Raw genomic sequence first — 15,187 nt, forward strand, 5'->3', positions numbered from 1 at the left:
TTCCAGAATTCCAAGAAGGCTGCAAGTTGGTAAGTATCCCCAATACTTTGCTCAACCTTTTCCTTGAGATGGAGCTAAATATATATTGGCTGAATATAGATATAATTGATGAAATAGATATAAGTAATAATTGCCTAACCTGCATGTTAGGCATGTCAAGTAAAATTATTTGTTTGAAAATGCTTTGTAAATTATGGTGGCTATACTAATTTAGGGTGCCGTCATTATTAGCAATCATAATAATTGGTAAGAATCAATTATTTTACAGATGGGTGTTTGGAAAGGTGTGGATGGATCAATTCCATTACTGTGAATTATAACTCCCAGGAATGAATCACACTGGGAAGACGGTGTTATTACTAGATATTACTATACGCATCGGTGAGGAAACCAACATGTGTACTTGTTGCTAATCACATTTTCTTATGCATTTACAGTGGTGTTTTATAACATCTTTCTCTTCAAATTATAAATTCAAGCTTTACAACTCATGCAGATAGGAGCAATTCTACCTCTCTCACCAGTTTTTTAAATTGTTTTTTGTTTTATTTTGCTTTGTCTTTGAGGATGGAAAAAGATGATGTACACAAAGCCCACCCAACCCAACACTTAGACGGTTGTAAGCATTTAATACGTGGTAGCCACTAAAATCATCACACTCCTCATTAACATCACACCAGTCACACTGCCACAGCAACAACTAACAGAAAGCACAAGAGTCAGGGCCCACGGCCACCATTTCCCTCCCAAGCCCGGCTTGTTCTCCCTTCCAACACCCTGCCCAAAGCAGGCACTCAGTGAATGCTGGCCTCACGGGCGTGTCGTCCTTCGTCCGTAGTAGGGTGACTGAAGCCCTGCACGCTGGACTCCTGCTTCTCTGGGCTGCCACAGCAGGTGCTGCGGACTTCAAGGGCCAGCTCCCAGGAGCAGGCGAGACGGCAGTATTCAGGGCTGCTTAAAATGTCCCAGGAGGAGCTGAGCTTGTAACCCAGGTGGCTCTCTCAGCCTTTCTGGGCAAAAGAATTTGGGACTAGTGTCCACCCAGCCCGAGGGAAGTCAACGTGGTGGTTCAGAATGGGAAAATGAGTCAGCAGCCCCCGTGTTCCCAGTTTGCATGTGTTATTCTTAGAAACAATCAGGATGCACTCCGTGAAGGAGTCTCCACCCTTCTCTTGAGCAGATACACCTATAACTCAGAGTATGTCTATCAGGTCCCCAGCTTTCAGGTGAAGAATGCAAAAGAGAGCAAACTTTCTGACAGTTGGACTTATCTCAATATTTGTTTTCACAGTGCCATGAGGTCAATGGCAATTTACAGGAATATTTTAAGCAGAATAGATATTATTGTCTTTGTCATCACCATTTTGTGTTGAAAGCATCTCCAGAAGATTATTTGTCTTATCAGGGCTATGTATGTACTACATACATACAATCTCAACTAGGTGTTGAGATTGACCCTAAGTCTCTTATATACTCTTTCCATCACCCATCTTCCAAATGAATAATCACTTACATTAGCTTCTGCTCTGTGCCAGACAATGCGTCAAATCCTTTACATACATCATCACTTTTAGTTCCCAGCAACCCTGTGAGATAGAAACTATTGTTACTTCTGTTTGATAGATAAGGGGAGTGAATCTTAGAATTTGCTCAGAGGTCACGCATGCAATGAATGGTAGAGCTAGAAATTGAAGAAGATGATCTAATTGCAGATTCCATGCTCCATGGGCTCTGCCTCCATTCACAGTACTGTTCAGCACATGTCTACGGGAATGGAGTTGGTATGTATTATCTTCATCAAAAAGGTGTCATGAGCTCATGACTTTCGGGAAGCTAGCTGGGCTCAGCCCCATTCTTTAAGCCACTTGGGAACTTTTTAGCAGTCACTTCTTTCTGACTCTACAGCTGTTTATAGATGCTGCTAGAATCAAACCCTCATGTCATAAATTATCCCTTTATATGTCCTCCTCTTCCTCTGCAAGTAGCTCTTTGGAAGCAAATCTGTGGCCAGATCACATTTATGTTTCTTGAACCTGGAATAGTGCCTAAAAATGGTAAGTTCTCAGCAAATGGATGTTGGATGGATGAATGAATGAATGAGGGAATGCATTCTGTAATATTTTCCTTATACTCATTCTCATAATATTTTCAGGCTTAAAATACTCTTCGTGTTCACATTTATAAATCCATTTTCATCCAGATTTTAAGATTTTGGAGAGCTTTTGCTCCATAAAACCCTGTACAGGAATATTCTTGGATTTGCTCAGCTTGAATTGAATTACTGGCTCAGTGGAAGAGACAAGATAAATTGGTTGGTAATGGGTGTCTCTTAAAAATACTCCCATATGTTGACTACTAGGCTCACTAAGGGTGTATGAGCTCAGAGTTGAGGGGATGGGGAGTGAGGGAACCCATGATACTCAGATCGAGTATCTTCAGATGACCACACAAGGGTTTACCATGACATGCCTATACAATCAGGTTCATTTCCTCCATACTGAAGTCGCCTGGTCTTTTCATCAGTTGACTGAGATGGAATCACAAAGCTGTGGCCTGGGATCAACAGACATAGGTTCTAGTCCTGACTTCATTTTTAAAATGCAATTGTAGAAAAGTCTCACAAATCCTTACACTTCAGTTTCCTGATTTATGAAATTAGAAAACTGGTCTAGATAGATCTCTAAGATAATGTCTGGCTTGAAATCCTATCTAAGAACTAATGATCATAAGATCAACAAAAATGGAAACTTATGCACCAAAACTCTGCTTTAATATCAGAATCAAAGAGGAATGCATGTGATCAATAGGACAAAAATAATTTAAAATTACTTTCGGAAGTAGACTATGCTGGAGAACTCATCTTCTTAAGAAAGATAATGAAAATTATGTAAAAGGGAGTGTGTTCTTAAAATTCAGGAATCTTAACTTGAATGCCCCTCTCCTGGTCTTCTTCTTGTGAAAGTACAAAACCCCAAAACTCTCCAAAACTAAGTTTCAGTCTTGTTTTCTTTTAACCTCTTTCTACTCTCTCTCATATAAGTATACACACACACACCATCCTAGTTGACTGAGAAATTTTTAAAGGGAAAAAGACAAATATTATATAGCTAAAAATTCTTTACTGCAGATTGCCTGAATTTTCCAAATTGATCTGGACACTGAATCTGAAATTGAACATGATGATTGCCTTCTACTTCATGAATAGACAAGCAGACAGCTTTTTTCAAAGACTACTTTCCTTCATGAGCCTTATACTCCACAAAAGGGATGAAGAAAACACAAGTTTTCACTAAAACAGAGACATTTAGGCACGCATCAGGATAGAAAACGAAGAGGTGACACAAAAGTGACTCAGTGGCAGAATTCTTGCCTGCCACGCTGGAGACCCGGTCCGATTCCTGGAGCCCGCCCATGCCAATACATATAAGCAAAGGCAACAGAGGAGACAGGATTAGGGCAGCTCTAGAGAAGCATTACCCTGTGGCTGTTTTCTTGGACACCCTTTCAAACACGGCAGTGCTGACTTTCCGACCTGAGGTAGAAAGCACCCTCCGCTGCACTCTGAAGCCACCAGCTGGCCTTTGTTGCCCCTTGGCCTGCTCTAGCACCCTTCAGGCAGGTGCTTTGCAGCCTGCATGCCTGCTCCAAGCACATGGCTCAGGTATGGGAAAGCCAGGTGGCCTGCTCAGGCTTGCTGACTGCGGCACCGCGGGACACGGCGCCCTGAACGCCTACTTTGATGGGGTGGTTGCAGGTATAACAAAGACAACAGGTCTGAAAGATCAGAAAGAGGCATGTGGCAGCAACAGTGGGTAGAGCCGCAACCTCATATAATTTAGCCAACTCATGGACTCTTTCTTCCTTTTTTCCAAAGGCCATGAAAAAAATCACAGTGAGGTTAGTGTTTCAACCTCCTACAGGGCTGGCTGTGGACATGATAAAGCCAGGTCAGGTCACTGCCTTCCAGGAGCTCGGGAGGGAATCAGGGAAGCGGTGCACGAAAGAGCAACCCGCATTGCGGCCGGGAGCTCAGGCCCTGCAGCCAGCTTTCCCGGCTCGGAACCCCTGTTCTGCCACAAGCTGACCCCAAGTCCTCCGGTAAGTGCTGAATCTTCCCAGGCTTCTGTTTTCTCTTCTATACAGTGGAGAAAATAGGACCTGCTTAGTAGGGTTGTTGGGAAGGATTGAGGATTTATTATATCAGAAGACCTTAGTGAAGTTCCCTATCAAACGGTGAACACTTAATAAAGGTTGGCTGCTATTATGATTACAGAAAAGTTGATGCCCTTAGCTGCAAGAACCACCCTAATAACTTCTGTGAGCTTTGTCTCATTTCCTTTAACTCTTCCAACAACCCACGGCGGTCCGTGTTACCAACTCTTGGCTTGCTAGGGCCGCCTGAGCAAAGGACCTCAAACTGGGGACTCACACCATGGAAAGGGAGCATCTCACAGTTGTGGAGAAGTTCTGCACGGGGCCAGGGGGGCCGTGGAGGTGGGTGGGAAGAACCTGTCCCCTGCTGTCGCAGCCTCACCCAGGCACTCGCCCCCTGCCCTGCCACATGCCGCCCTCCCCTCTGTTGCCCGCCTGTGCCGGCAGTTCGTCCTATAAGGGTATCAGTCATTTTGGATTAGGGGTCCAGCCTATTCTATGGTGACTGCATGTAACTTGCATAATTCTACCTGTAATGACCTTATTTTCAAATCAATTCACATTCTGAGGTCCGGTGGAGTAAGCCTTCGGCCTGTTTGGAGGGACTGAGAACATAATCCAATCCATAGCAATTCCTGTTTTATGGAACAAAATACCAAGATTTAGGGAAAGTCAAGTAACGTCATTGTGGTTAGATGATAAATGGAGTCAGGATTTGAATCTAGGTCTATTTGTTGCTAAAAGCCATGTTCTTCTGAATATTGAATCTTGATTTAATAAACTCTTGAATTCACAGACAACAAACCCTTCTGTCCATTTGCACATTCTCTCCTGAGGTGATAGATTATTTCATTTCATTTTTAGCCTTTTCTTTCTTCTTGCACCATCTTCATTCTCTTCATACCCATTTCATTTAGTTTTATGGTGATGGTAGGTAAATTTTCTCTTCGCAATATACCGTATAAACTCTGGGGATAAAGTTTCACCTATTAATCATTTTAAAGTTGCTCTGAAGGTGAAAAACTCAGAACAGAGTTTAGGAACTCAGGAAGCTACCTGTTACTGATACTGTTATTATTGTCTTTCTCTTTTCAGACTGTTGAAAAACCTCTTCTTGAACAACTCCTTGATAATTCTAGTTCTAAAGCTGACTTCTCCTAGCTTCTCCCCAGATAGTCATGCTTTTGAAATCAAGTGCTGTGCCCAGGCGTGTACATGTCCGGTGCATCACATTGCCTCTCTGATCTGGAAGGTCTCTCTGACGCTGCCAGCCTCACTGGTTGTGCAGTCATGATCCTCTCTGAGCCTGCTATTCCTGGGTGCATGTTCTGACCTGCTCCAGGGTGGACCAGCTCCAAGAACTAATGACCTTCAGGCTCAAATAAGCCTCACGCAGGCCTTTTTCCAAAGGGAACCAAGTCTGGCAGATAAGCAGCAACTTTTCTACCAGTAACCAGGCTTCTGTCTACCCTTACTTCCCTCTGCCTGGGCCATGGTGTGCCTGGGGAAATCACTGGACTATTTTGTGAACCCCAAAATTGAGCTTTCTCTCACCATTACCTCTATATGCTACTTTTCTTCACATCTCTGTTAATAACATTTTCTGGGACTTATGTGGTTGGATTTCTTCTCTAGTCCCTGACTTGTTATACTGGTCACTTCTGAAAACTGAGTCCTGTCTTGAATCAGTGGAGTCCTCATACATTCCTACCTCTTGCAGACCCCTCAGTCTGAAGTCCTAGCTGCTAGCTGGGTTCCTGCTTCACCCCAGTGAATTCCTCCAGAAGAAATATGCTGCTTGTCCACCATGGATTAGACTCTCTTCTTGATTCTTCCACCCGCCAGATGAGACTTTTTAATTTCACTATGATGATTTAGTAAACATCAGCTCTGTGCTGTGCTCTTGACATGAACACTGAATAGCAAGAACAGCACAAAAATAAACTATACTTATTCTTGAGGAGCTCTCACAGTGTTGGGACAAGCCAACAGTAAATGAAAAAAACAAACAGAACTTTTACAAATGAAAATATGAAAGGAAGTACCTTAGAAGCAAAAAGTTGATAAATTTGCTTGTGGGGATGCTTGGGTGTGTGCACACATGTTCACACACACGTGTGTTAGTGTAGGTAAATTCTGTGGTTGCTTATAACAGGCCTCTCAAAATCAAATTCTGAATAATTTCCATGTTTTGAGTGTGTATCTGTGCTCATATGTGTGTGCATGTTTTTCTTGAGGAATGAGGGAAAAAATGATTACACTACTGTGGATACTGTTTTATTATCCACAATGGGTGTCTTTAAACACAAACGTTGATGTAGATTAAGAAGAATCAAGACCCAGAATACATTAACCAGAGAAGACATCTCCCACTTTCTTTATACTTACTACAAACCATCAATCCATTGCTCAAAATTTCTCCACCAGTCATCTATTGAAAAAAATCCAAACCTCTTCACGGCTCTCAACAAAGCCCTGTCTGATCTGGCCGTCTGCTAACCCTAAATCCTCACCTCCAGCTCCTGGCCATCACTCGTCATGCTCTGGTCACACACATTGTGTTTGCTTCCTAGGAGATGTCAATCACATTCTCCTCTGATGGCTTCTCCTTTCCTAGATGATGCATCCCAAACACCCACTTGGCCCACATCCACTTCCTTGAGGTTTCTGCTCAAATATTACCTGCATGAAGGGGCTACTAAAATAGCAGTTCTCCCAACACCTCTACCCACTTAGCTTGCCTGCTTTCTTCCTAGCTCTTCTCACTACCTGTCTTTATATATGTGTGGCTTGTAAATTTGTTTATTGTTTATATCCACCTACTAGAGAGTAAGTTCCTTGAAGGTGGAAACTTTGTCTGCTTTGTTCACTAAAAGAGACTTAGTAAATATTTGTTGAATGAAGGCTTGGATGAGTGAATCAATGAATTGATGGATGGACATGAGAAGTAAAATTTGAGAGGAATAAGGAAAGGATGAGGTAGTGAGTAACTTCATGAAGGGATACTTTGTAATCCCAGTGATTGATTTGATCTGAAAAGCCAAAGGTAAAGGAAGAGTCAAAGATGGGACCACAATTTTGGGCACAGGAGTTGGGAGATAAAAATCAATGCTAGAGAAAGAAGATTGAAAGTTGCTTAAAAGGCAAGGATATGGAAGCATGGGCCTCGATAAGATCTCAGACTGGGGAAATGAAGGGTGAGAAGAGCAAAAACTCAAAGATTAAGGCCTGAGGCTCATCCCCAGCTAGGGTTGGAAGGAAGAGGCAGGGCTTTCTTTCCTCTTCTCTGCAGGTGGTATTTTGGGTCTGGGGAATGTGCCTGACTTCAGGGAAGTCCATTGTTGAACCAGGGATGAGGGACACAGGAAGATTAAAGTGACAGGGGACATCCCAAGGAGGAAATGTGAAAGGGCAACATCTCTGTGATGACACTGGAGGACCATGAAATAAGGAGAGGGCTTTTTGGGTCACTAGAAAGGACCATCATACAAGGGCACAAGATAGGGCAGAGCAAAGAGTCAAGAGGTGGGGGCCAACCCAGTGTATTTTGTGATTGGGCTCCATTCATTCATTTTCTTGGGCTTCTCCCAAATTTTAGGTAAGAAGAAGACTACTTAAATGCATAAACTTAAGATAGGTCCTGCCTTTAAGAATTTCACAGTCTGTGAGAGCAGGGAGAATGGAAGAAAGTAATGTGAATGAGGGACAGTAGGGAAGTAGAGAGGATGGAAGCAACACAGCTAAGCAAGTCTGTCTAATGAATAAGTAGTGAGGTCACTAAGTGACAAGATGGTGTCAGGAGCTTAAGCAGCACGTAGTTGTAAGGATGGTAATGATGACAACAACTGTAATATTTTACAGAACTCTCAAGTTTCCTTTTCTACCTGCCAACATATCTCACTCATTTCTTGAAACTTTAGATGAAGTCTGTAATATTTCCTCCATTGTTTACAGATGAGGTTATGGCAACTCAGAGAAGCAAACTGATCTGCTTGGATTTTCACAGGTAGTGGGCATCGTCTAACATAACCCTCTTGACTCAGGTCAGAATGCTAATTTGCCCAACAAGAATTCCAGTCCACTTGGTGGTTTCCAAGGCAATGATAAACTGGGCGTGAGGTATGTCACTCCAATGCTCTGCAGCAAATCCACAAACTCCTCAGTGACAACATTTTAATTCCTAAAACACTAGGCCCAGGTTTTCAAGGATATCCGTATAGACTCTTTCCAACAGTTTTGGATTTTCTCCCTGGAATTATGTATAAAAAATCATGGTGTAATAATCCATGTTTGTTCTGAAATTAACATCTGCTATCTTTGTGCCTAGAATCGAAATTTCATCAAAGGTATCTCTTGGACTCATACCCTATGAGTTAATAATTAAAGTTCTCATCCCATAACCTCCATGGGTGTGTTAGTTTGTATTGCCCAAGAATTGACCTCTAGGGACATAGCATGCCTCAAACAAAGTCTTGAAATATGTGTCCTCTTCTGTCCAGGAACTATCTGGGAAAATTGGCACAATAGTAGCTGTTCTAGTTTGCTAGGTGCTGGAATGCAACACACCAGAGATGGATTTGCTTTCAATAAAAGGGGATTTATTTACTTAACATATAGTTCTTCAGAGGAAAGGCAGCTAACTTTCCACTGAGGTTCTTTCTTATGTGGGAAGGCTCAGGGTAATCTCTGCTGGCCTTCTCTCCAGGCCTCTGGGTTCCAAAAACTTTCCCCGGGGTGATTTCTTTCTGCATCTCCAAAGGCCTGGGCTGAGCTCTGAGTGCTGAGATGAGGTATGCTGAGCTGCTTGGCCTGTGCTATTTGAGCTCTTTCATTTAAATATTACAGCCAATTAAATCAAACATCATTCCTTGCAGCAGGCACGCCTCCTAGCCGACTGCAGGTATAATCAGCAAGAGATGAGGTTCATGTACCATTGGCTCATGTCCACAGCAATAGAACGAGGCACCTTCACCTGGCCAAGTTGACAACTGAATCTAATTACCACAGTAGCTGTTAGAGATTATCCAGTCCATATACACAGTTATAGACTCTAATTGAAAGCATCACAGTGGTTAGGGATATGCTCAAAGTCTCTGAGCTGTTAAAACACTTTGTGAAATCTGTGTTTTTCACTGTGCATTTTATCACATTATTCAATTTCTCCATTTCCTTATTGATCCTCTGTCTGGATGTTATGTTTATTGGTGAGAGTGGTGTATTGAAGTTTCCAACTACTATTGCAGAGACATTTAATTCTCCCCTGTTTTGCCAGTGTTTTCCTCATGTATTTTGGGGCACCTTGTTTGGGGACATAAGATTTATAATTGTTATTTCTTCTTGGTAAATTGCCCCTTTTATTAATACAAAATGTTCTTCTTTGTCTCTTTTAATGGTTTTCATTTAAAGTCTATTTTGTCTGATATTCATGTAACTACCTGTCATGGTCAGGTTCACGTGTCAACTTGGCCAAGTGGTGGTACCTGTTTGTGTGGTTGGGCAAGTGCTGGTCTGTCTGTTGCTATGAGGACATTTCATAGAATTAAATCATGATTAAGTTGGCTGCATCCACAGGTGATTGCATTTATAATCAACCAAGGGGAGCGTCTTCTGCAATGAGTGATGCTTAATCTAATCACTGGAAGCCTTTTAAGGAGGATTCAGAAGGGACAGGCTCTCTTCCTGCTTCAGCCAGTGAGCATCTCCTGTGGAGTTCATCCAGACCCTCCAGGAATCGTCAGCTTCATAGTCTGCCCTGTGGATTTTGGACTCTATATTCCCATGGTTACGTGAGACACTTTTATAAATTTTATATTTATGAATATTTCCTATTGATTCCGCTTCTCTAGAGAACCTTAACTAATGCAACTTGGTACAAGGAGTGGTTCTTAAGAAGCAGAATCTTAAAAATGCTTTTTTATGAATCGTTTTCTACTCTGACTGGACTCAAAGGCACAAAGGACTGTGATTCCCATAATCAGAATGACACTGCCAATCCATGGAGTGAGTTGGCAAACAGATAGTCAAAATATCACCATTCGATTCTCCTAATGCTTCGCTTGTACAAAGCCAGGCTCTGGGAGATAATGATTTTGACATCTTTATGGTGTTTTGTGGAAATAGGAGGTATAGAGATATTGGCTGGTTGTTGTTAGGTACACTGGATACATTAAATAGTGAAAGGGATGAGCTTAAGGCTTCAAACGAGAAGCTTAAGCATCATCTAAAAGATGTAGAAGTCTCTGTGAGTATCCTGAAGGAAAATCTTATTTCCTGTAGCTGTAGACTTGAGATCTCTGAAAATCAGACTCAGAATCTTATTGTTAGAGTAGCAACTTTAAAACGTATACTGAAATCTCAATCTGCCACTAAAGTGAGGGCATTGATTGGAAAGGAGAGGGACCCTGAAAAATGGGATGGTGACATATGGATTGATAATGATGTTGGGGGTGAGGTTGAAACCCTAGACCATGCTGAGCCTTCTTTAGATAACCCTGTAATAGTCTGCCCTGAGGACATAGCTGCCCCACCTCCAGGCTGCCTTGAGGAATTGGCCACCCAACCTCCTCCTGTAGGGATTAGCCTTAGAGTGATTAATCCTGTTTCACCAGATGAAACTGCAAATGAAGGCCCTGAAGCAAATGGCTTAGAAGATATTTCTAATTCTTTTCATGACCCACCCCCACCAGCCCTCATTTCTTCTAGACCTATAACTAGACTAAAGTCCCAAAAGGCCCCTACAGGTGAGGTACAAAGTATCACACATGAGGAGGTACGTTATACTCCAAAAAACTGTGTGTTTTCCAATTTATATAGACAGAAATCAGGGGACTATGTGTGGCAATGGATTTTAAGGGTGTGGGATAATGGTGGGAGGAATATAAGGCTGGATCAGGCTGAATTTATTGATATGGGCCCACTAAGTAGAGATTCTGCATTCAATGTTATAGCTTGAGGGGTTAGAAAAGGCATTAACAGTTTGTTTGGATGGTTAGTTGAAACATGAATCAAAAGGTGGCCGACATTACCTGAGGTTAAAATGCCGGAACTGCTCTGGTATAATGTAGATGAGGAGATCCAGAGGCTTAGAGAGATTGGGATGTTAGAGTGGATTTATCATGCAAAGCCTGATCTTACACCCCAGGAATGTCCAGAGGATGCACCTTTTTATTTTTTTTCAAATTGACAAACTGTAATTGTTTTCCCAAAGATACATTTTTTCCATACACATCCATCATACACTGTAACCAAAAAAAGCAGTGTACATGAAATAAGAGAAAATAAATTAAAAATCCATAGCATAGATAAGGAGGCTCTAGTCTGGAGCACAGCTGAGTTTCCAGCAGTATAAGGAAGCTCGAAAGTTTCTTTTATAAGAATGCCTGCTAGCAAGGGTTCCAGCAAGGTGGTTGGTTGTCTGTAAGTCAGTCTTGAGTACTTGAAACAGTTCTGTGCTTGTTTGTTTTTTCCTTAGCGTTTAGAATAGCCATCATTGTCCTGCAATAGGCAGAGCTATTATGTCCAGGAAAAATGAGGGAGGGAACCACAGAGGCAGCGTGAGATGCAAATACAGCATTCAAAGGTAATTGGTCCAGTGGTGCCTGGGGAAGGAGGAAGGGGAAGACACTCCGGGGTTAGCCATCTTCCTTTGGGGGTGTGTACCAGCCGTTTTTTCGTGGATCTGCACCAAGGACTTGTAGGACTGCTGTGCTCTTGTCAGACTGTATTGAGATTTGTTGGCTCCAAACTGCACTCGTGCTTTTCCCTTCACCAGTGTGGCACTGATCTGTATGATCACAGACTCTATTGAGTAGGCACTGCTCCAGCCCCGTTTGGTGAGAAGTTCCATGCAGATGGCGCCTCCGCCCAGAACATACCCTCTGGAGAGGACTGGAGACACAACCCTGACAAATGGTGGGTCAAAGGGAAAGTTATCTTTAAAGGAAAAGTTAAGTAGGATGAAGTCAGCTCCTTCTTTCTCTTTGAGGATCTGGAGATCATTGTGCAAAGCGCTGTCCTGGTCAACTTTGAGGAGTTTGACATTCCAATCATACAGACTGTCATTCACGAGTTCGACTGCGTAGTGTCCACCTTTGAAACTCTGTGATCGGTATATATCCCTGAGCTCCTTCATCAGCCGGTCAGTGGCCTGCACCGAGCCAGACACCGCACCATTTAAGTAATCTTGCCTCTGGTTCTTTTTAATTTTCTCTAGTATGGCCAAGTTTTCTTTTCCAGTGCCATCATCTTCCGACTTCTTGCCCTCAGCTGGTTCTTCTTCTTCCATTTCATATGATCTAGGTCTTCCGTGTCCTCTGGCATCTCCTCATCGTCATCTTCTGAAGACACATCTTCCTGCGTGCACTGCTGTGCTGGCAAGGGCTGCTCCAGCATCTCCACATCTGGATGCTGAGGGAGGTTACAGAGTTTACACAGGTCGGAGATGATCCTCTTCGGATGCTGCAATAGCGGAGTATTCCCTTTCTTTTTGTCCACCAGCCTCTCCAAGACAGCAGCCAAGTTAGGGTCATCAGAGTCCACCGACCAGATGGGGGGCACAGCAGGGTATGACTCCGTGATGCTGCAGTGGATGCGGACGGGATCACCAGGCACCGACCCTCGCGGAGGTAGATGCGGTCCCGGTGCGGCCCCTGCCCCGGCCCCTCTGGCCCCAGCCAGCAGGAATCGCAGCTCAGCTCGTCCAGGCAGGCGCTGGCAATGCGGAAGCGCTCGTGGCCATGGTGGAAGATGGACTCCAGCAGCTTCAGCTCCCGCCTCAGGCAGGGCCCCGGCCCCGGGCCCCCACCTGGGCCGCCCCCGGACCCCGGCCCCGCCCCCTGGCCCCCCAGCTGCTGCTGCATCCTCTGCTCCGATCCGGGGCAGGCGGGCTGGGCCCCTCTGGCCTCCGCTCCGGCTCCGCCGCCGCCGCCGCAGTCCGCTGAAGGTGCACCTTTTACCAGAACAGTGAGAAATAAATTTGTGATACTGGCATCATCATCCCTGAAGAGCTCTGTAGTTGCACTTCTCTGTAGGTCAGATATTACTGTAGGAACAGCTGTCACTGAGCTAGAATCCTTAAACACAATGGGGATGACCAGATCCCGAGTTGGCAGAAGCCAGGTGGCAGCACTTAATCACCAAAGACAGGGTAGATGTGGCTATTATAATAGACAGCAAACTCAAAGCAGAAGTCGAAGTAATCTTACTTGCAGAGATTTGTGGCGTTGGCTAGTAAATCATGGGGTACCTGGAAATGCAATAGATGGGCAGTCTACTAAATTCTTGTTTGAGTTGTATAAACACACGAAAGAGTTCTAAGTCAAGTAAGCATAAATCTAACTTGAATTACAAAAACACAGAGTCACAGCCCATTAATCAGTTTCCAAACATGAGACAATTTACAGACCCTGAGCCCCTTGAATGAAGGGGAGTCCAGGTCCCTTTGGGGGAGAACCCTGTTACATGCCACAAATTTATAGTGTTAATCTTCCTCCAAGCCTTCTGTGCTGGTTTGAAAGGATGTATGTACCCTAGAAAAACCATGTTTTAATCCTAATCCTATTTTGTAAAGGCAGCATTTCTTCTAATCCCTATTCAGTACTGTATGTTTGAAACTGTAATTAGATCATCTCCCCGGAGATGTGATTTAATCAAGAGTGGTTGTTAAACTGGATTAGGTGACGACATGTCTCCACCCATTTGGGTGGGTCTTGATTAGTTTACTGGAGTCCTATAAAACAGGAAACATTTTGGAGAATGAAGGTGATTCAGAGAGAGCAGAATGACATAGCCATGAGAAGGAAAGTCCACCAGCCAGTGACCTTTCGTGATGAAGAAGGAAAATGCCTCCTGGGGAGCTGCGTGAAACAGGAAAGCAGGAGAGGAAGCTAGCAGATGATGCTGTGTTTACCATGCGCCTTTCCAGATGACAGAGGAACCCTGACTGTGTTGACCACATGCCCTTCCAGATGAGAGAGAAACTCTGACTGTGTTCGCCGTGTGCCTTCCACTTGAGAGAGAAACCCTGAACTTCATCAGCCTTCTTGAACCAAGGTATCTTTACCTGGATGCCTTAGATTGGACATTTCTATAGACTTGTTTTAATTGGGACATTATCTTGGCCTTAGAACTATAAATTAGCAACTTATTAAATTCTCCTTTTTAAAAGCCATTCCGTTTCTGGTTTATTGCATTCTGGCAGCTAGCAAACTAGAATACCTTCCCCAAGGAGACCAACAGCTTTTTACCAGGGTAACTGTGAATTGGGGAAAAGAAAATGATCAGATATTTGCGGGATTATTAGACACTGGTTCAGAAGTGACATTAATTCCAGGGGACCCAAAACGTCACTCTGGTCCACCAGTCAGAGTGGGGGTGTATGGAGGTCAGGTGATCAATGGAGTTTTAGCTCAAGTCCATATTATAGCAGGTCTGGTGGGCTCCTGCACTCATTCTGTAGTTATTTCCCCAGTTCCAGAATGTATAATTGAAAAAGACGTACTGAGCAACTGGCAGAATCCCCACACTGGTTCTCTAATTCATGCAGTGAGGGCTATTATGGTGGGAAAGGCCAAGTGGAAGCCACTAGAACTTCCCCTACCTAGCAAAATAGTAAATCATAAGTAGTACTGGATTCCTGCAGGGATTGCAGAGATTACTGCCACTCTTAAAGACTTGAAGGATGCAGGGGTGGCGATTCCCACCACATCCCCATTCAGCTCTCCTATTTGGCCTGTGCAGAAGACAGATGAGTCTTAGAGGATGACAGTGGATTATCATAAGTTCAACCAGGTGGTAGCTCCAATTGCAGTTGATGTTCTAAATGTGGTATCATTGCCTGAGCAAAGCAATACATCCCCTGGTACCTGGTATGCAGCTATTGATCTGGCAAATGCTTTTTTCTGAATAGGTATTCATAAGGACCATCAGAAACAGTTTGCTTTCAGCTGACAACATCAGCAATATACTTTCATGGTTCTACCTCAGGGATATACCAACTCTCCAGCCTTGTATCATAATCTTGTCCGCAGGGATCTTT

General features: G+C 43.6%; 1 pseudogene; it reads right to left on the reverse strand.

Annotated features, from left to right (window-relative positions):
- Positions 1-11,444: 11,444 nt before the first annotated feature.
- On the reverse strand, positions 11,445-12,528 carry LOC143690322 (ubiquitin-conjugating enzyme E2 Q1 pseudogene; annotated as a pseudogene).
- Between the last annotated feature and the right edge of the window lie 2,659 nt (positions 12,529-15,187).

Source organism: Tamandua tetradactyla, chromosome 7, assembly GCF_023851605.1.
Source record: "Tamandua tetradactyla isolate mTamTet1 chromosome 7, mTamTet1.pri, whole genome shotgun sequence".
NCBI classification, from domain to species: domain Eukaryota; kingdom Metazoa; phylum Chordata; class Mammalia; order Pilosa; family Myrmecophagidae; genus Tamandua; species Tamandua tetradactyla.